The sequence below is a fragment of the Synchiropus splendidus genome, chromosome 2 (assembly GCF_027744825.2).
Source record: "Synchiropus splendidus isolate RoL2022-P1 chromosome 2, RoL_Sspl_1.0, whole genome shotgun sequence".
Lineage (NCBI taxonomy): Eukaryota > Metazoa > Chordata > Actinopteri > Syngnathiformes > Callionymidae > Synchiropus > Synchiropus splendidus.
This window is the reverse complement of record NC_071335.1, coordinates 35,885,001-35,905,273: the sequence shown is the minus strand read 5'-3', so window position 1 is coordinate 35,905,273 and position 20,273 is coordinate 35,885,001. Positions and strand designations below refer to the sequence as shown.

Sequence of the window (20,273 nt, the reverse complement as noted above, 5' to 3'; positions counted from 1 at the left end):
CTGGTACTAAAATGGATTACATTTATTTAACTACTGTAATAGACTCGAGAGATGCGGAGTCTGCTTGTAGCATTAGCCACCAAGCTAACTTGAAATGAAACAGCATGACATCAGTTGCTACGATCGAGTCAAGTTCTACCAGTCCACAGTCTTGATCTGCCTGGAATCTTGATGTTCTTTGACTAATCTTAATCTACCTTGAAAATAAAGCCAATGCCAGAGTTTGTGAATCTACTTCATTTTATTTCACATTTTACTTTTAAAACCTCCCCATTATCTGTAGTCTTGACTTAAGGGCACAATGGATTAAAAATAATGGAACATTTACTCAGCCAATTCAATCTGGATAAGTTTGTTTTTCTTAAACATTAATCGGATGTTATTGTAATCTTTTGGTTTTTCGTTGTCGTTGTAATTGTAAATGTTTTACTCATCTTGGCTTTCTTTATTTGAAACAACGGCCTGATAAAAAAAAAGAAAAAAAAAAAGAGATTAAGTAAATAAATGTTCCAATTTCCATGATGCCTCCAACAATAATAATTCATTCTAATCAGCCAAGTGTCTGCAAACCAGCTCCGGCTGAGGCTAATTCTTTGAAGCTCTTTGTAGATCAGAGTTATTTATTTAATCTTCAGATGGCGTGTTGTCATTCCCATTTCATTTCTGCTGCATAAATGTGAAATATCAATGCTAATATGCTTGGCTGTGGACTGGACGGTTTTTGTCTTCTTTGTCAGAGGTTGCCGCAGCTGGATCCTCCTCCCTCCACACACCTATCGCCCTCATGTCCTCATTTAACACTGTCATGAACCTCTATGGAATGCTCCGTCAAACACGTTCCCCGTCTCTCCTCTCCACATGTCCTAACCATCTGGCCGCCCAAACTTCGTCTCCGAACCGTCCCTTTCCATTTCTAATCTTTTCCTTCCTAGAAGCACCCAATGAAAACCTGGGCATCTTGAACTATGACTTCTCCAACCTCTTGTCTTCGTGTCAGAGCTGCTCAAGTCTTTCTTTTTCCCTTCTTTACAGTTCGATGCAAATATCTATCCTAAAGCCCAGGCACAGGTACAAATGTTGCAGGGTAACTCTACGCACTCAATGTTTCTCATTTTACACTCCGTGGGTTCATGCCCGGAGGACAGCCGCCCAATTCTTCCTCGGTCTTCGCCACTAATGTGATAGCTGCTTAGCTTGTCACTCATGGCTTATTTTGGTGGAGTCAGCAGCAGCGTGTAATGGTCTGTCCTCTTGCAGCGAAACCTGTTTTCTGCTGAAAACCGGGAGCAGTCCTTATGTTTTCCCCAAATAAGTTTAAATAAACCGCACCATCACTCCCAATCGCGTCCTCCTCTTTACTGCGCCCCTCTTCCGCTCCCCTCTCTCTCCACCCGATTGTGCCGATTTTCATTTCCGCTTCCTCAGTATTAGGGAGTAGTTATCTTGTCTGTGAACACAGGGTAAATGAGATTTTGTGCTGGAGTGTGTATCTCCACGTGTGTGTTCATGATTCTATAAATATAACCTTTTCACTATGGATATGTGCAACCATGAAATCATGCACACTCATATATCTATATCTATATATATATATATATAGATATATGTATGAGAGAGCGTACCGTATCCGTGTGTGTACGTGTGTGAGTGTGTGAAAAGAGTGGTGGTGCACTTCATCTTTCCAGCAGGCTCAATATTCCCAAATGCAATTTCCTCTCTGTGAAAAGAGCTGGCTGGGTGTTCATCATGCTACACTCCCACCTCTGTTTTAATACAAGCGTCTCCAGCATTGTTAGGCTGCTTGATTTTGATGAAGCAGACGGATCGATGTGCAGGTCTGTTCTTATTTCAGCATAATTTATGAAAGAGTTCATCTCCAGATACAATGAGCAGAGAGGCTCTGGTATGTTTCCGCACGTGTAACGTGCAGGTTCTCTGGTTATGATAGCTGATGACGGAGACGTTCAAGCAGGACTATAGGTATAAAATGAATTGTGATCACATGGATTGCTAAAAGCCGGCATGGCCCTCCACCTCCAGAGTTACATCATGGATGAAGAGACCCAGATAGCATGAAGCAAATCCAATTTATGCTACAATCCTACAATCCTAACCAAGGCTGGTTCCCATTGGTGCTCTAGGAATGATGTTACTTCTCCTCTATGATGGAGAAGTGACTGTATGATGTCACGCATATATATATATATATATATATATATATATATATATATATATATATATATATATATATATATATATATATATATATATATATATATATATATATATACACATACACAGTGGTACCTCGGTTTTCGAACAAATCGGAGTTCGAACAAAAAGGTTGGAGATTTTTTTCCTTCGGATTTCGAACGAAAATCCAAAACTCGAACGCCCCCGAAAAATGCCGGACAAAAATGTGTGGACCGATCAGATGACCCACAACGTTCTTTGTTATTGTGTGCAGCCTCTGTATGCAGACGTGTCCCGTTAGCTACATTTACTGACTGTTTTTCCTTCATATTGAGGTGTAAAACCTTTCCTGTCTCCACACTGGACCGTGGTAGAGTGTCACAGGGGAGGTGCTCGCTCTCCACACCTCCGAGGCTGGAGCGCGCACTCCAGGGTTTGATGTCCTGTTGTGGGCTGGAGCTGGGACAGGGATGAGGCGAGTCTGGGACAGAGCGTGACTTGGTTTATGACTTTGTCACAGCCAAACTGCACAGAAGCGCACATTCAGAGCTGGACACGCACCGGGCACCTCTTCACTTCTGGAGAGACGTCAAACAAATCGCTTCTCGAATGGCCGTCTGGAACGGATTGTGGTCGAGAACCGAGAGGTACTGACCGGTACCACTGTATATATATATATATATATATAAATCGGCGGAACTGAAGTCACGCATTACAGCCGGACATATGAAACTGTGTGAGGACGGCTTTGATTGGAGGCAGATTTAGTTCTCTTGCTAGCGTTATTGCTGTCCCCAATCCTGATCGGTTGTGTTCCGTGGTAGAAAGCCATACATGTGTCAGTTTGGCTCCTATGTCTGGGATCGAACCCACAACCTTATACTGTGTGTGAGTATATATATATATATATATATATGTATATATATATACTCATGCTGAGCTTTTATTCATATGTTTCATCTGGGGAAATACAGAGGTTTTCCAAGGCCAACTGAGAGGCATAATCTGCGCAGCCCGTCCTGGCTGAGCCAAACACATCTTAAAGTGGGACGTGCCCTGAAACACCTCATCATCTCAGACTTACAGTACAGTACAGGCGCTGAGCCTCATCCTGGCTGCTTCACAATTTGGGGCAGGAACTCTTCAGATGGCCACACGAGAGGGAGATATTAAGATTACTGCCGTGATCTCCTAGATAAGCCCACGTCTAAGTGAGATCCCATTCATAGATGAAAAATAAAGTCATTATTTGCTGCTCAGCTTCTTTTCATAGCTAGTGCTTTGCTAATTGAAAGTCGGATTATGATTATTACTCATTAAAAACACATCACATTGTTGACTGATATGATGCTGAGAGACATTTTTGACTTCATTACCTCTCAAAATAAAGATGTTATATCTCTTTATATGCACGTGTTGGGGGGGGCGTGTGCTGGCGTGTACACGGGTGGCAGTGTGGAGTCGTATGATGTTGAGATTAGAGGAATGACTGGAAATGTCACGACTTGAACTTTGGCGTGATGAAACGTAAAAGTGCTTGCAGAGTCTCTGTGTGTTCTCCAAATGTTAAGACACTAATTTGAACCTGCGAGGAACGTAATGGAAGTGACCGAAAGCATTGATGGGTGTATTGATGTGATTAAATAGTAAATTCATGTCTAGACCAAACGTAATTGAAACGATACATCACATCAGATTTGGTCATCTTGTGCATAAATTCTGAGGCAACAGTTGAGTCGAATGAATTTCCCATCACAACAGCTCTATTATTTTATAGTTTTCATTCAAATGTATGTATTATTTTTCTCTGTAAATGTGCCTCCCTCATCTGTAGTTTATGTGGGAATTAATAAAACATGAACCGGCTTTAACCTGATGCTCTATATTGTGTCACAGAACAAAAACTGGCAATAATATTTTATGATATACTATTAAAGCCAGATTGATTGGACGGTGGAAGTTCATTCAAAGGTCAGGTAAGTTTAATGTCAAAAGATGGAACATTTCTCCACTGTTAAATGATGTTATGACCTTAACTTCAGATTATGGTCTGTCAGTTCAGACTGGTGTTCAGTTGAGAAGCATTTAGCAGCATATTTATATGGCATTGATTCATGTAAATATCCACGTGTCCCATCAGATCTGAAGCTGCATTTCACTGTAGTTTGCCAGAAGCCTCGTCTCTGCTTTGAAGAGGCCGCGCCACCAAAGACGCTTGTCAATGGGAGAAGCCAAACAAACCCGCTCCTCTCCAGATCCCTGAAGAAAGATCTGCGCTGCCAAACCTCTGCAGCAGCTGTGAGCTCCACCAGACTGCTGTGGAAAATCATAGACTCATGCATGACTTAAAAATTATTGAAAACTGATAAATTAGTGGGTTGACAGTATGTGCAGTTCGCCCGCAGGGAGGTTGTGTATCCATGTGAGCAAGTGTACGAAGAACGTGTCCATGTGTGAGCGCACGCTGCGTATCTGTACCGCTGTGATAAAACACATCCATATTTAATCATGAGATGTGATTTAAGAAGAAACGCAGGGATGATGAAAGTCAACGTGAGGCCACAGAACATGGCTGGAGAAGCACAAATAGACCAGGCAGATTTCCACCCATGTGTTTCCTGTAGATTGTCAGGTTAAGTTGGCAGCCGGGACACCTTGCACAACCCAGTAGAAACTGAGCAAGAGTGAAAATATCAGCAGCGCGACTGAGTGGGCGGGAGGCAAATTCTCAGGAGAATGTGGGAGATGTGGTTTATAATAAAGGTTTCATTCAGTCACAGTATAAAAGGGCAGAAATGCATGAACAATGAACTAATCTGATTCTTGCCCATTTTAGTCATTCAATCCAGGCTTCAGTTATTTATTGTCGTGTCATAAACATTTATTCAGAATTCCAGTTTAATGTCCTGATAATAAAGTACACGTGTCTCAAATCATCCATCAACACTTAAACATTTATCACTGGAGAGAAGTGAACACACTTCTGTCATCATAAAGAACGTGGCTCCTGACCAGCATTCCCCTTGCGTGAGCAGTTGGGTCCGTACCACGGCTTCCATTCACTTCTCATACATAGCGCTGGTGAGGCAGTGGTGTTTCTGGTGAGCTTTTAAATTTGAAAAGGTGATACTAAAAAGTAAGAAATGAATAAAATCGGGGTGCAGTAACTTTTTTGGCCAATACAGATTTTTTTGATGGTCCCAACAGGCTGATACAAAAATTTTTTTTTAGATCAATTACACAAACCTACTAAATAACAATACCACTGAGCAGCACTGTATAGAAAACATTGCAACTTTTAAAGCAAATAAATAACAATCAATAAAAAAAGGCAAAGTCCTCAATAAATAAATGTGTTTTGTTCCCTTTTCACTGAGCAATGAAGTAATCAAACGTGTAAAATGTAAACTTTTAAATACTGGAAACCTGAACCTGAAACCTGACAGACTGAGCCTCTTTTCATCAACTACATGTCCAGGGAGTGTTAGCTGCTAGCGATAGCGCACCGCCAGTATTCAACAACAGAACTCAGCTGCTCATCCAAAACCATAGACTCCATTAGCACTGGTTTGCCTGTGGTTTGCTCTGGTTAGCCTCTTGGTAGTGTTCAAATTCTTGCTGTGTCTTGCTTTAATGCTGTGTCTAAGTCTGTAGCTGCACACGTTGCGAAGAGCAATGCGGTTGTCATTTTTCTTGACGGAGAATTATTGCCAAATGACCAGCATCATGGCTGGCTGCCTCTAATGTCTGTAGCGGCAGGTCAACTCTGCAGGCGGTGCTGCAGCATCACAACAAGTAGTGTGATTTTCCGGAGAAATGCCTGCTTTGTTTTGTCATTTTTACATCATGATTTAAAATTTTAAAGAGTAACAACATTTCTCATCATGTATAAATGTATCAATAGCATCTTATTGAAATAAAGAAATACATTGATCAGCTGAACATAATAATGTATATATCGGCGCCGATAACCCTGCCGACCAATTGATCGGTGCAGCCCTAGAATAAAGGTATTGTTATGAAGAGGATAGAAAAATATACCTATTCATTTTGATAATATGCTCAAGGGCTTTGCATTGCATTAAGGGGGGGAAGCATGTGTTTAGAGCGACCCCTGATAACAAAAAGACATTGAGATAACGTGTTTCCAGTCAGCGTGGAAAGTGTTGGTCATCATCAACATTGAAACGACTTTGAAATTTCAATGAATTAGAATAAGATTATCAGTCCATTTTTACTGCTAAGATGAAGTCGGGTCGTGGGGGCCACGACTGGATCAAAGAGTCCCAGACTGCTCTCTTCTCAGAAACCTCCAGCTCTTCTGTGGATATTCCAAAGTGAATCAAGGGCGTGACCTGGGTCTGTCCCGGGGCCTCCTCCATCCATAGTCATTGCTCTCTGAGTCTGAGCTCCTCACCCCGCCTTAAAGGGAGAGTCCAGCTTCCCTGCAGAGAGAATTCACATCAGGTGTGTACACCGTGTAGCTTCAGTCACGCCCAAAAGCCGTGACCACAGGTCAGAGAAGGAAAGTGGATAGAAGAGTAAAGCAAGAGCTTTGCCTTTTGGCTCCGATCTTTTCCGTAACTCCTTCTTTTTTTTGAGTTGGTGAGCTGTCCAGCTCTTAATTGACCCCCAGGTGACTCGGTACATGCCACGCACACGCGCGCGCGCGCGTCTTTTTGTGACCGTTGATGTGGAAGGCATGAAGAAGCCGGTGATCGAACTCCTCAAAGCTTCAGCTACTGCGTCTTTAAATGTGTCCCAACTTCACTTCCAGCACATCGGGGAGAGAGCAGCTACCTTACTGACTCCACGCACACAAAGGGGGAGAGAATTATTGGAGCGAGAGAGAAAACGATTGAGCGTTAGCGAGAGAGAGAGAGGGAGGGAGGGAGGGAGAGGAAAAGCCGCGCTGCTCTGGGTGGTTCGGTCAGATCGGCTGCAGCCTCCGTGGATGTAAAACAAGCAGACGACGATCGGACAGATTCTCTCTAATTCCCGAGTTTTCCTCCGAACAACGGCTGCTGAGACCTGGTGATATGGTAAGACAGTGCTTCTCATTGCAACGTGCGAACTTGTTGTGTGTTGCCGCTGTGCGTGTCAGTCCTCACATGAGCGGCTCAGCTCACCAGAACCGACACTTGCGAGCTTCCGACATGGAAAAACTACACTGGTAGTAAACAGTCTGCGCGCGGCCGGTGCGCGCTGCCCCAGGTATCCTCTCCTCCCCGCTGTCACTCAGCGGTGCTGCAGTCGATCTGAACTCTGCTCTCAATGGACCTGTCCTTGCTGTTGGAAGACGCCCGGGATCCGGCTTTTCATGCAGATGAGAGATTAATGAGGCAGCGCGGAGCTTCACAGTGACTGACTTGGTGTTTGGTGCTCCCCCTCACACTGTACCCGAGGTGTTTTCTCACACCACCGCCACCAGCACACACACGCGCGCGCGCGCTCTCTTCGGCACACATTCATGAAGAACACATCCAGGCATTTGTTATTATTATTATTATTATTATTATTATTATTATTATTATTATTATTATATTCTAAACGTGTGGTCTCAGATTGTGTGCTTTTTTTTAATAGTCCTCTCCTCAAAATGTTTGAATTATACATGAACATCTTCTAATCTAATGTCAGCCACATTAAACATTCTTCAAATTAAAATTCAAAATGTGTTAGAGCTGAAACACTCACAAGGTTGCACCTGGGGGCTTCATTTGTTTCCCATTGTTTATGCCCCTCACTGTTCTTGCCTCTGCACGCTACATGGGGCCACAGCCCGGGGACACCCTGGACAGATCATGTGGACGGACTTACCACTCACACTCGCGTATACAATAATGTCAGTGAGTTAGTGTGCGTTTTCAGGCTTTAAAATTAGGATGGAAACAGCAAAGGTTGTGCTGCGGTGAGGTGCGGATCAGTGTGGGAGTGTGCGTTGTGATTTATTTGAAAATAATAATAAGCTCTCTCAAGAAGGATTTTGTTTCTTCAAACCCGGTTGTAACTGACTGATTTGATGGTGTACTGGCGACAGCCTCCACTTTGTAATCAACCAACGCTGGAGTTTGAGTCACAGGCTACAAGAGGAATATTCTGGGCTTGACTTGTGCTTCTGCTGTCGTATAATGGCAGCCATGATCTGCACTTCCCCCTCTCTCACAGTGCCAACCTGATGAACTAGGAGGGACTTGAGTTGATAGTGAATATATTTTGGGCTTTAACTGTAGCCAAAAAAGTCCCTGAAATGAGGGGGCAACAGCCAGTGAACTACAACCTGCTTTATGACAGTAGCTGCCAACCCAGGGTCAAAGGTGACTGGTCACATGCCCTCTCCGTTTAGCACAGCTGATCTCTCACTGTTCTACGTGTGTGTGTTAGCATGTGCATGAGTGTCACTACAGCTGTTTCTCCTTTTAGGGAGATTACATTTCACGAGATCTGATGGATGCCAGTGTCTGCAGAGCGAGCTGTGTGTGTGTGTGTCCGTCTCCGTTTTTCGTCAGCACATTTCTGCGCAGGGTTGTGAAGCTGCCCGTCTGCCAACAGGGTTGCAACGTTGAGTCATTACAGAGGGCCGGGTCAGGTTATGTGGGTGACATGAAGTTCAGCAATGTTGTGTCTTGGAGATAATTTTAGTGCCTCCAGCTTTGGTTCCCACAGACCGGGCCGATGCAGTCTAATTCTGGAGGAGACAAGCAGGTCAACGTGGGCGAAGTCCTGCTGCTGCTGCTGCTGCTGCTGCTGCTGCTGCTGCTGTGTACTTGTATTGATCGAAGAATGAGACCGATCACCGGCTAAAAAGTTTTAATTTTCCTCTCTGAGGTTGTTCAGGCACTTTTAGCCAGGAGGGGCCCATATGGAGAGAGTCTCTGCGCCTCTCAAGAACACTTCAGTGAGCTGGAAGGGAAATTTCAGCAGGCCTCTGATGCGCACTTGCAGCAAATCAGTGGGAGTTGATATGAGATGATAATTGTTTCTTAACTGGTTTGTGTTTTGTTCCGTCAATTAATTGCCTCTCATTGAGTGCAGAGGCCTGAATGATTGAAAGGTTCAGCGTCACAAATGGCTCCGTTTTCTTTCCAAAAGCCTCACTGGCTCAGTGGTTGTATGTGGAGGTTTCCTCAAGTGCTACTTTGAGAGACAATCTGGTGAAGGGCTGGAGCAGAAAGAGACAGCTCCAGACCCAGCTGTGCTGCTCGTCCCTTAAGTGATGAAGAGGAGGAGGGGAAGGATCATAGACAAGAGAAGAAGCTGAGGAGACATGGAAGCGTCAGAAGAAGGAGTCGAAGTATTATCGAGAGGCTGAAGGAGGTAGTGATGGAGATGAGTCAGCACTGAGGAGCTTCTTGATGTGAACCTGCTGTTTGTAGTGTTTTCTTTCATTTGTGTTGTATGTTCCGAGAGATCTTTTTTTGTCCTCATTATTTTGCCAAGCGTATGGTGAGACGCTACCTTCCCTCCCATCTTCTTCTTTAGCGACAAAGCGCCGTGTTTGCGCTGCTCAAAGACATCCGACTTCCACACACTGCTGTGTATCAAGTGCGTTTAAAGTGCCCCAGGCATGTGGAGTGAAATGGTTTGGCGAGGGGTGGGCACTGGATGGTCAGACCGAAGCCATTCCATTTAACTGCTCACACGCCTGCAAACACTTCACATAAGCTGCTCCAATCCTTTTCCAGTTCCATGGAGAAGTCCTTATCGCTCTTCCTATCTCTTCATCAATCATACTGCGCTCTTTATCCATGTATAACAAATGACAGTTGACATTCCAAAGCCTTATGTTTCCACTGCGGTTCCCTCTCTTTTCCCTCTATCTGTCCCTCCACCGCCGCTGCCGCCCCCCTCCCCTCTCCCGCTCGTCTACGGTTTAATCTGCAGCAGGGGCTTAGCTTCACGACTGCAGGACTTCCACATCACTTCTTTCTCTCAGTTGGAGGATTTGCTGCTGTTTTGTCGCTGCTCTCCACCAGCTCTCCTGTTTCCATGTCTTCCATTTTCTGTTTTGCCTTAAGTGCTTATTTTACTTAATAATTCATACAAATATCTTCCACCTTTAAACGTCTTTGTAATCTCCTGTTCCCCACATCGTAGGTGCCTCTGTGATATTTGTTTATGGAAATGCTTGGATAGCGGAGATAACATTAATGGGAAGATTTGCTCCGGCGGTTACCGCCGTTCTCTGAAATAGACATATTTTTCCAATACTTTTAAGGGGCTGGGGAAAAACGCAAACACACAATAGGAATTTAATGCAAAAGACATGACAGAGACGGCTTTCTGCGTCGCACCGCTGCCCCCTGCGTTCCCGGGAGAGGACTGAAAAACACATGGCTGTAATCGAGCGGGGACAATCATCTTCAGCAGAGAGACTAAAAATGTTAAGAACTGTCTTAAGCTCCATGAATCAAAATGTAGTTGCCAGAAAAACCATTCCAGCAAATGGTGGGCAGAGCTGCAGTTCAGATTACAACCAATTCTCTTTGTCCTCATCAGCAAATTCATGTTTTAGATTTCGAAGCTAATAGACATATTTTTTTCTGATCGCATTTTGAACCACTGAACTGCAGCTTGAAATTCTGATTTCCTTCGTCTATTTCCCACCCAGTCAGACAGGACAAATGCGCTGCCATTTCCGTCAACCCTGATGACTGCTGAGCTAATGCTGTGCTCTGCTGACGCTCCATAATTTAACGTTATAAAGTGGGGGGAAACATAAATGTTGATGCCTATAGATGGCCAAATTATGGAGGAATTTCAATCTCCATGTGGATCCACAAAGCTTTTAGAAGGATTTGTTGTTTTTCCATCTGTCCAGATGAGCTCATTTGGTATTTCAAATACTGAAGAAAACACGCAGTCTCAGTGACACCTCACCTGTCATCATGTGACGAAAAAATCCATTCATCTTTATCTGCAGATTTGTACTTTTTCAACGCCGCTAGCTGTGCTGCTGTGCACTGAAAGTGTATTGCTGTCTCTCTGTCGGTTGATGTTCAAATGTTCCTTTGCTATATGAACTAAGTCTCCATAGTCCAGCTAATGTGTCATGCTATTTTTGTCATTTTTTTGTGCTGTGCAATCATAAAATAATTGTAATAATTGTTGTATTTGTACGATAGTTCAGTCACTTTATGATCAACAGTCTTCTGAAATTTTCGCAAATGTCTCTCGATGTTATTACATTTATTTTTATGTGCGCCAGAGCACAGAGCACGATTGGCAGAATGACGTGCACGTCACTGTTGTGGAACCACATTTTTCTTTTTAGTGTACTTGCTTGTGTGCTCTTGTGTGTGTATTCTGTGTCAAGATGTGCCACTGATTTGGGATGGAAACATTATGATAAACCTGTAAATCTGATTGAGATGAAGTTGGTGAGTCACCAGCCAGCTGTCGCTGCTAATGATATCAATAAATGTCGGGCGAAGCCGTTGAGTGAGATAACAATACGCCTGGAAATGAGCAGCTTTTGCGGAGGTGTGCTCGATGTTTGGGCTACGTACTTTGGGAATAGGAATCCAAAGCAACCCTCGCCCCTGCTATACTGGGAAAAGAAAATGAAGGGATAGCAGTTTAATCCAGCATTAATGCCACGCTAATATATGTCTTTCATAAAATCTGCATTCATGGTGAGCTCCAGAGATGCACCGCAAATGTGTATACAAATAAACCATCTTGCGACCTTTCATTCCACTCGATGCCTGTGAACGCCTGTGAAACAGGTTGGAGTTAACGTGTCCTTCAAGTCTGACTAAAGAATGTCAGTGTGGGATGAAGAAATATCTGGATGTTCAGAGATGACATTCTGTTTGGAGTTTAAAAGAGACAGAATATTTAAATGTCTCAACCGACCACGAGCGTCAATTTTTTTTGTTCTCTTTTTGGCTCTTGGCAGCATCTTGGCTGCTCAGCATTCACTGTGGGATTTTCCCAAAGCTCTGCTGTCAGTCAAGCGGCGTGGCAAGCTCTTCCCAAACACACTATATAATGATAATAATAAGAGTGGGCTTTGTTCTCAGTGGGTGGCTGTATGGATATTCGAAAGGAATATGTCTACTGCTGGAATATCATTTTTCGCTTCAGAGAATTTTCCCAACTTCCCACCTCAAAGTGTGAGGACAAAAAAAAAAAAAAAAAAAAACACTCTGCCTTCTATTGTGTTTTATCAATCAGCAGCGGAGTAACAAAACAGACGGTTTTGCGAACATTTAATGGATGAATACTCTCCGGCCTCTGCCAGGAATTTTCCAGCTCATAATATGAACCGGGAGAGTTTGCTCTGTGGGAGTTGTTACCTCTCCTGTCCCAGTCATGGCAGGGCTTCAGCACTTGGCCTGGAATCCACCACCTTGTTTTATATCAACCGGCCAAATCGCAACTGGACACCTTGTAATAGCCAGCACCGTTTATTCACTATCACAGCATGTCCATTCCATTACCGTCTTCTAATTATACCTCCAGCGCATTGAAAACCCTCCAGAGTTTTTAATTTGGATAAGAGAGCATTGTGAAAAATACAGTGTTCCTCTTCTGTCATTTATCCTCTTGATGGTGTTTATTTCTCTTCTTCCATTCTCTGGGGGACACAAAGCCCATTTCTTGTTGTTCATGTTCAGGAATTATGTTTTCGTTCCCATTTCCCTCAGACCCCCCTGAGGCACCTGAGATTAAACGACATGTGTGTGTGTGTGTGCTCGCTTGTGTGTCATGATGCAGAAGGACGAATAATCTCTTTACAATCACCCAACATTGAAATTACTCGACAGGCTTTGTCATAAGAAGACAGAATGTAATGGGCTTGGGTGCACAGCTTACCCCGAATTGTCCCGCTGTATCCGATTTGTTTTTGGATTTTTTTTTTTCTTTTTTAGTCGCCTTCGTCTTTTGGTAATGACATTACATACAGCGGGGATTAAAAAAGTTGGCGCCGTGGATCACATCCAGATTTAATGTCAAGATGATTAGGAAAGAGATGAGACGTTCTCCCTGGGATTTCCTGAATTCACCAGACTCCATATTGATACAGCGTGAGGCACGATGTGAGACAGTCACGTTCTTAAATGTTCTCTGCTACTAGCAAGTTGTGGATATCAGATTGCTCTTTCATATGTATTTGCTGTCAAAGGGAGAACATGACTTGGACAACTGTATAACCGTGTTGAGTTAAAGTTAAATTGAACTTCAAAATCTGACACCACAAACAAGACGACACGCTTTCAAGTCCAATTCAGAGAAAACTCAAACAGACCATTTAATGAATATGATCTTAATTCAATTATTGCTAATATTAAAAATCCTTTTAATTGTAAACCTAAAATCTTAAAGCGATTTCATTATTAAATGAGTATTAAATTGCCGAAGGGTTCATGAGTCGACTAGTTGTGACGTGACTCTCTTTCATATCAAAGGACACATGAAAGGACACATGCTTTTCACGCCACATTTTGACCTTTTAAAATTGAATGGAACAACGTACCGTCAACTGTTAACTCTGTACAAGTGTTACGTACATGCAGTACATTTTGGTTTATTTTCTGAGACAGTCAGACATGTTATGTGCATTTCTCAGCCCGTACAAGTCACTTGCCAGTCAACAATTCTGCAGCTAAACTATTACAGTTTTGCAGAGGGAAGAGGTTTTTTTTTTTTAAAGTATGAACAAATGAAACGAAAAACCAAAGCAACTCTCAATGCCAATCCAAGCAGCTTTTAAAGTTAAAAAACAAAAACAGACGATGTTACTGTTACTGTCCTCAGCCTTGACATTGTCTCTTCTGACGAAAGTCTTCTTTTTTTCAGTTTTTCAGAGATTCGCAGCTACTAATTAGTATTATTTGTGGCGCGAATGGCTGCCATTCATTTTGTCTGTCAAAAAGTGGATCAACCCAATCTCCCGAAAGCCTCTATCAACCGGCATTATTTCTCTGTCCCAGCCATCACTGCCCTCACCTGTGCCTTTTCCTGCTAGTTCTCTACAACATAAACTCACTAGAACTTCATTGATCCCGAATCAAGCAAATTAGCCGCCAAGGAAATGGACTTAATAGTTTGTGAGTTCAATGCAGCATCAATTAAGAAAAGGTTCACTGGGAGCAAAGTCGCACACTGTCGTAGCCCCTGTTACAAAGGAGCGTTGACCGTGTAAACACCCGGAAGATGAAAGGTTGTCAATACCACAGTGGCACAGTAAACGTCCACACGAGATGTCAGAGTCATTTTTTCTTCACATGTTCTGCCTAATGAACGTTTAGCGATACACGTAAAACAATCGGTGCCCTGACCATTCTCTTAATTCTTATTTATTCTTAGATATATTCGAATAGCACTGTACTGGCTTGGAGACTTTTAAAGCTGCTCTATCCATCACCTTCAACTGTAAACATGCATTATGAAATCACTTCCTTCCCTCTCTAATGTATTCCAAACTCCTCTACTCAGCAAGTCTAAACTACTCCAGTACTGAATGGCCTTTAGACACAGGAAGTGCCTCAGTAGGTCTCTCAGTATCGCAATATTAGATTATGACTGTTATTTAATACATCCCCAGTGAAGAGATTGGCATCAGTTTTCGTCTTCATCCTTTGAATCTCCCGATGAAGCAAAGAGATACCTGCCCAACTGCTGGCCTCCCCCACATCATTTCACCAGCAGCCTGTAATGGATTTATTGAGAATAACGTGGTTGACTTCTTGGGTTACAGAATGGGCCCTGCATCCGACTCCCTGTGATCTCGGCGGTCAATGAACTTCTTCAATGGGGTCAATCTTTGGCGATGTGTTTGTAACCATAACTGTTTTTTTAAACTGAGGTTCATACAGGAGAGCAAGACTAACACATGAAGTTTCCTTATATGGACAAGAATGGATTTGAATGACAGCCTTCTGAGCATTTCAGATTACATTGGTAATTTAATGAGTAAGTAAAAAACAAAAATTAAGTTGAAGTCATCTTAAAGAGAAATAATTAATTTTTCCTTGCTATTGTACTTTTTTTATTACATAACATTGCATTTATCTATTATATCTTATTTTTCTTAGCTTCATTGTATTTCTATTTGTCTCCCTTGCATCGTTGTAATGAATAAATAGAAAACATTCCTTAAATGCATCCAGCCATTTTTATTTTATTTATTTTTCAACATATTTAATATATTTTATTTTTTTTTACACCAAAATATTTTTGGGTTGGCGACCCTCAATAAATGTCCATATTGTCCCTTTGGAATTGTGTCCATCCATCTATCTACAGGGGTTGGACAAAACAATGGAAACAAACTTAAAGCTTTTTTAGCTGTTTCCATTATTTTGTCCAACCCCTGTATCTAAATGTATCTTTCAACCACCCCTGCAGAATAAAGACGCACATACATGTATACATATGCTGAGACCTGGATGTGATGGAAATAAGCTAACAATCCAGCTGCATATATATATATATATATATATATATATATATATATATATATATATATATATATATATATATATATATATATATATATATATATATATACATACACACACTTACAACCGTAATCGGTTCCGACCAGATTGGACCGAAGTCGAATGCCATTCAAAATAGCCGACGCGAGGGTTATAGCTACTACTGTAGTGGTAGATGGCTGTGAGAGAGTGAGATGCTGGGATGCTACGCTGCCGTAACTGTCGTACGCGATGCCGGCTGGCTGCCAGAGTTGTCGCACACGTTGCCGGGCTGCTACGTGCTGCGGTTCCAGACATTGAATAAAAAAATAATACGCTTCTGCTGGCGGTGGTCGTAAGTACGGGTGGACGTAAGTCGGATGGTACTTACTATATACTACTATACTACTGTACTACTATACTACATACTGTTGTACTGGTGTAGAAAAAGCTGTTCCACGTCAAACACAGTTCATCAGTTTACCACACTGGTTCAGGATGCAGTCAAAGATGATATTGACTGTCTTCTCTCTGCAGAGTTTGCTCCTCTGATGAACCAATACTCTTTCATCCCCAGTGAATATGCCTGTCTATACATGTCTTGTTAGTGTGTTCATGAGTTTGTGACCGCCACACAGCAGCAGTGAATGGTGCTAAATCAGAAGGATTATAAAGTAATCTGACATTCCTTGGTCCAAATGTTGACTCACCAATTAAGAACCAGCCGGCCATGACAAAAGCATAGATGCGGTGTGAGCGCGAGGGACATTTGACGTGAGTGACGGTGGGATTTATTTATCCCCAGGCGAGCTTAATGGACGCCGCTCGCTATATCATGGGGTTATTTGAATATGAGCGGCTAAAAGGTTGACTCGCTCTCTTTTGGAGGCCGTCAATTGACAGCTGCTCGTAAATCTAAGTTACATGACAGATTCATGGTTTTGCAGCTGAGGGTGTAGCTCAACTGCCATTAAGATCAACCACAGAGCTGGTGACCTTTGCGTCCTTTATTGTACTGTTCATTCTGTGCAGCGTCCATTGTCGCACCTGAATTCTACTTCCACCTGAGGTGCATTTTCAGGTGCACAAGTTCGGGTCATGGCCTTTTGAATAACCTGTTGGCAGAAGGTGGCAGGGACCTAAGTTTTTCCTCCACATGAATGCATTTACAGGGATCAAGTCTGTGACCCAATGCTTACATGTTTTACATTTTTCCCAAGACCTGTCAATCACTGACGTGTGCTCCCTGTTAGAACACTGTGTTGTGGAGTTGCAACGGCTACTTGTCATTATCAACTATTAAATTAGACAGTCACAGTTTCATGCATTGACTAGTCATTCCAGGTAAAATTCAACAACCCACCGTAAGGGGAGAGATGACTGAGGCCCCGGGACCATCATGACAGATCTAAGACTGAAGTGACATCTGCCAACATTACTTTCAACTACTGCACATTCCAAGTTATTAAGATTGAAATCTACACACAGCCAGTTATTTCAAAGAGGGGCATTGCAACGGGAATGTTATTGTTTCAATTGAGCTGCACATTGTTTGGGGGAAATGTGTATTTATTTAGTTAGTCCCTGGTAAATTGTACATTTATGAATTATCACGTATTCACATTTATAGTAATAAAAAAGCAGATGTTTTTCCGAACATCATAAACGTGATTAATAATCGTGATCGCAATATAGATCCGTGTTACGGTGATGATCATTTTGACCATATTCATGCTGTCCTTGCTTCACTCTGCGCACCTGACACTTCACTGCTCACATCGTCATAAACCCCATGAACTTTATAGTGCCAGACAAATAGTTGTGTGTGACCTAAACAGGCCGTTTTGGCTGACCTACTAATGCCCAATCATGCGTCGCTAAAACCCAGTTGCGTAACCCTCGTCGCGCAAGCTGTTGCTCACAAGTAACATGACAGTTTCAGGATAGTGCCGATATCAGGGCCCCATCTCTTTCCAGCTGCCTGTACTGCTGCTTTTTCAGTTGACAGCAGGGGTTTGCTCTCAATGCTTTGCCTCTGGGCTTGACTCAGGCCACTGGGCTCGGTTTCACCAAGTGTTGTGGACCCAGATTCCTGGCACAGTTCGAGGCATGACCATACAGGGTGGAGAGGGATGGAGAACAGGCCCATGTTTAGCTGCGTTAAAGTGAGCAAAGGTATTGTGAGGGAAGCGACAAATCAGACACGAGGAGTGGCAGAATTGGCGTAGGTGTTGAAGATGCAAAACTCTTCTCTTCGGCAGAGCCACCGCCACATATATGGCTGTCACCATATTGGATTTGATCAGTTTAGTGGGGAAATACGTGCGCCTTTCATTTTCTAGTATTCTCACTCCGACTCTGTTGACATGCTTTGAAAGACAAACAAAAGAATGCTGGCGTCAAACTATTAATAATGCAGTGGCTCAGATTGGGGTCAAATACTTTGGATTCCTCAACACATAGGCTACGCCTGGATGGGAACTCAGGCACAAACACAGAGATTCGCATTGTATTTTGCCCTATTAGCAATTCATATTCCCAAGTGAGCTGTATGGCGATGAAGCACACATGGGTGTACTGCCGCGCACACACATCTCATTACGGTGTTTTACAGTGAACACACAAACACACACACACACACGCTGGCTGTTTACTGCCTTGATGTCCCTAGATGACAAAGCGTGACAAACGAGTGTGTTCAGAACGCATTTGGGTCTCGCCGCACGCCACCCTCCACCCATCTTTCTCCTCTCCCCTTTCCTTTTCATAACTTCGACAAGGGCAACTCAGCCATCCTCTATATTCTCAGCCCCGATCCATCAGCACAACACCATAACCTGCTGAAGCCGCGTGATAGATGACTTCCCATGTGCTGATGTATTAGACTATCAGACGTTGAGCGAGTGACAGATTAGATCATTACATGCTTTTAATTGCAAAATATAGATTACATTCCCATCCAGCGTGGCTTTGGTGTCATCTGAGAGTATGATGTAGCGTTGCGTATAATGTGACACCACTTTGAAGCAGGATCTGAGCAGAGATTCAACATATGTACATACACCACCCCTTCAAAGGAAGAGAGAGGAATCCTCATTTTTAAACATATCACATCCCTTTGTGCGATCTGGAAGGGCCTTTCTCGGTTTTATTCTTTAAATTTTTATTTAAAAAATATATCACACAACAAAAATCCTCATCTGTCTTTGGATTACACACATTAGCAATGGCAACAACAAATCCCAGTAAACTCAGTCAGACAAAAAAACAGTTGGCACCTGGATTTAACCAAGTAAATAGGAACGGGCTTCCTATTGGGTGTGGGTCCAAAAAATGAGGTCAAAGACTCCCTTAAGACACTGACCAGGTTATTACATCATCCTTTTTCTTCTACCATGGTGGCATATTCCAAAATAACAATGGATGGAGTTGACTGGGATCGACACATAGACCAGACTTTATTGAGGATCTTTTAGGATGTAGCCATGAAATTAAATCTAGTGACCTGGCAGTCACTACCAAAGGCATGTGCCATAATCAATGCTCAAAAACAAAATATTATAGTATTCATTTTTGTGGTGACTTTTTTCTTTTTAGCAAACCAGTATATGTAGTAGTGTACCATTAGTCTGCCGTGGAATAAACTATCAATGAGTTTGCACCTGGGGTGTTTGTAGTTTGCATTTAGTGGATGGTTCTCTGAAGGCATCGTCCGATGAGTGCACACATTCTCACTCCTAAGGTGTCAAATATCGACTATTGTCAAGTGGCCTTTTACGTCCTTGAGTGGCACATTAGTCAGCTCTCTGCATGGCATGATGATGCGTTTGGTTTCCAGTGTTTCCACCCCTGCTGCATTTCTTGAAAGCATCGGAAAAAAAATCCTAATAGTGGTTGGGTTAAGGATATGTACCTCCTCATATGATCATGACTGTGCGCAGTCATTGCACATCCCAACCTGACCACGTCTCACATCTCACCACAACTCTCACACGACACGTCAATTACTAACATGTCGATCTCTGAACTGATCCAACGCATCCGAAAACTCTACAGTACGGCTCTATATAAGAAGGAGAAGGTTTCTGCCAGGATTTTTTAAAAACATGTCAGAAACTGACGGACAGATGCTGCAAATCGAGAAACAATCTGACATGAAAAAAAAGAAGCAGTAGGGGCAATTTTGACATTTATTGGACTGGGGACAATTGGCGACAATACAGTAGTTTTTAATAACTACAAGTAAATCTCTCACCAATCTGCAGCCGTCCTCACCCGGTCCGTCTCTTCAGATGTCCAGCTGGATGGGCGACTGCAGTTCCGCGAGCAACAGACTTCAGCAATTGATGTTTCTGTCAGGATTTATGTTACAAACATGTTGTATTTTCCACTTGTGTAGATGTTTTGACTTCGTTTTAATATGTTTGATCACATGAGATTTTAAAAACACTTTCAAAAGAGGTCATTACTCTGACAGCACGGTGATTCTCATTTAAGACGTAGCGGTGTGGCATGATCGTTTACTTGTAGCAGAAACCCTGATCTGCACTGGAGGCAGATTAACAGCTGTGAAGTGCAATGTGACATCACAATGTTCATCACTCTCAGAATCATTCACAGGATTTCCGATCGGAAATGAAGCAGTAACTTCAG

The 20,273-nt window shown here is 42.8% G+C and overlaps 1 protein-coding gene across 28 annotated transcripts in view; it reads left to right on the top strand.

Moving 5' to 3' along the window:
* The window catches only part of LOC128754658 (receptor-type tyrosine-protein phosphatase delta-like), a 191,454-nt gene that overhangs the window by 73,731 nt on the left and 97,450 nt on the right, over positions 1 to 20,273 (top strand). For 6 of the 28 annotated variants that reach the window (XM_053857451.1, XM_053857454.1, XM_053857456.1 and 3 more), the window contains exon 1: positions 7,099 to 7,235. The exons of the other annotated variants lie outside the window; for them this stretch is intronic. The gene's annotated coding sequence lies outside the window, so the exon portion shown is untranslated. Of the gene's footprint in view, positions 1 to 7,098; positions 7,236 to 20,273 lie in introns of those variants that run through there. 28 annotated transcript variants of the gene reach the window in all.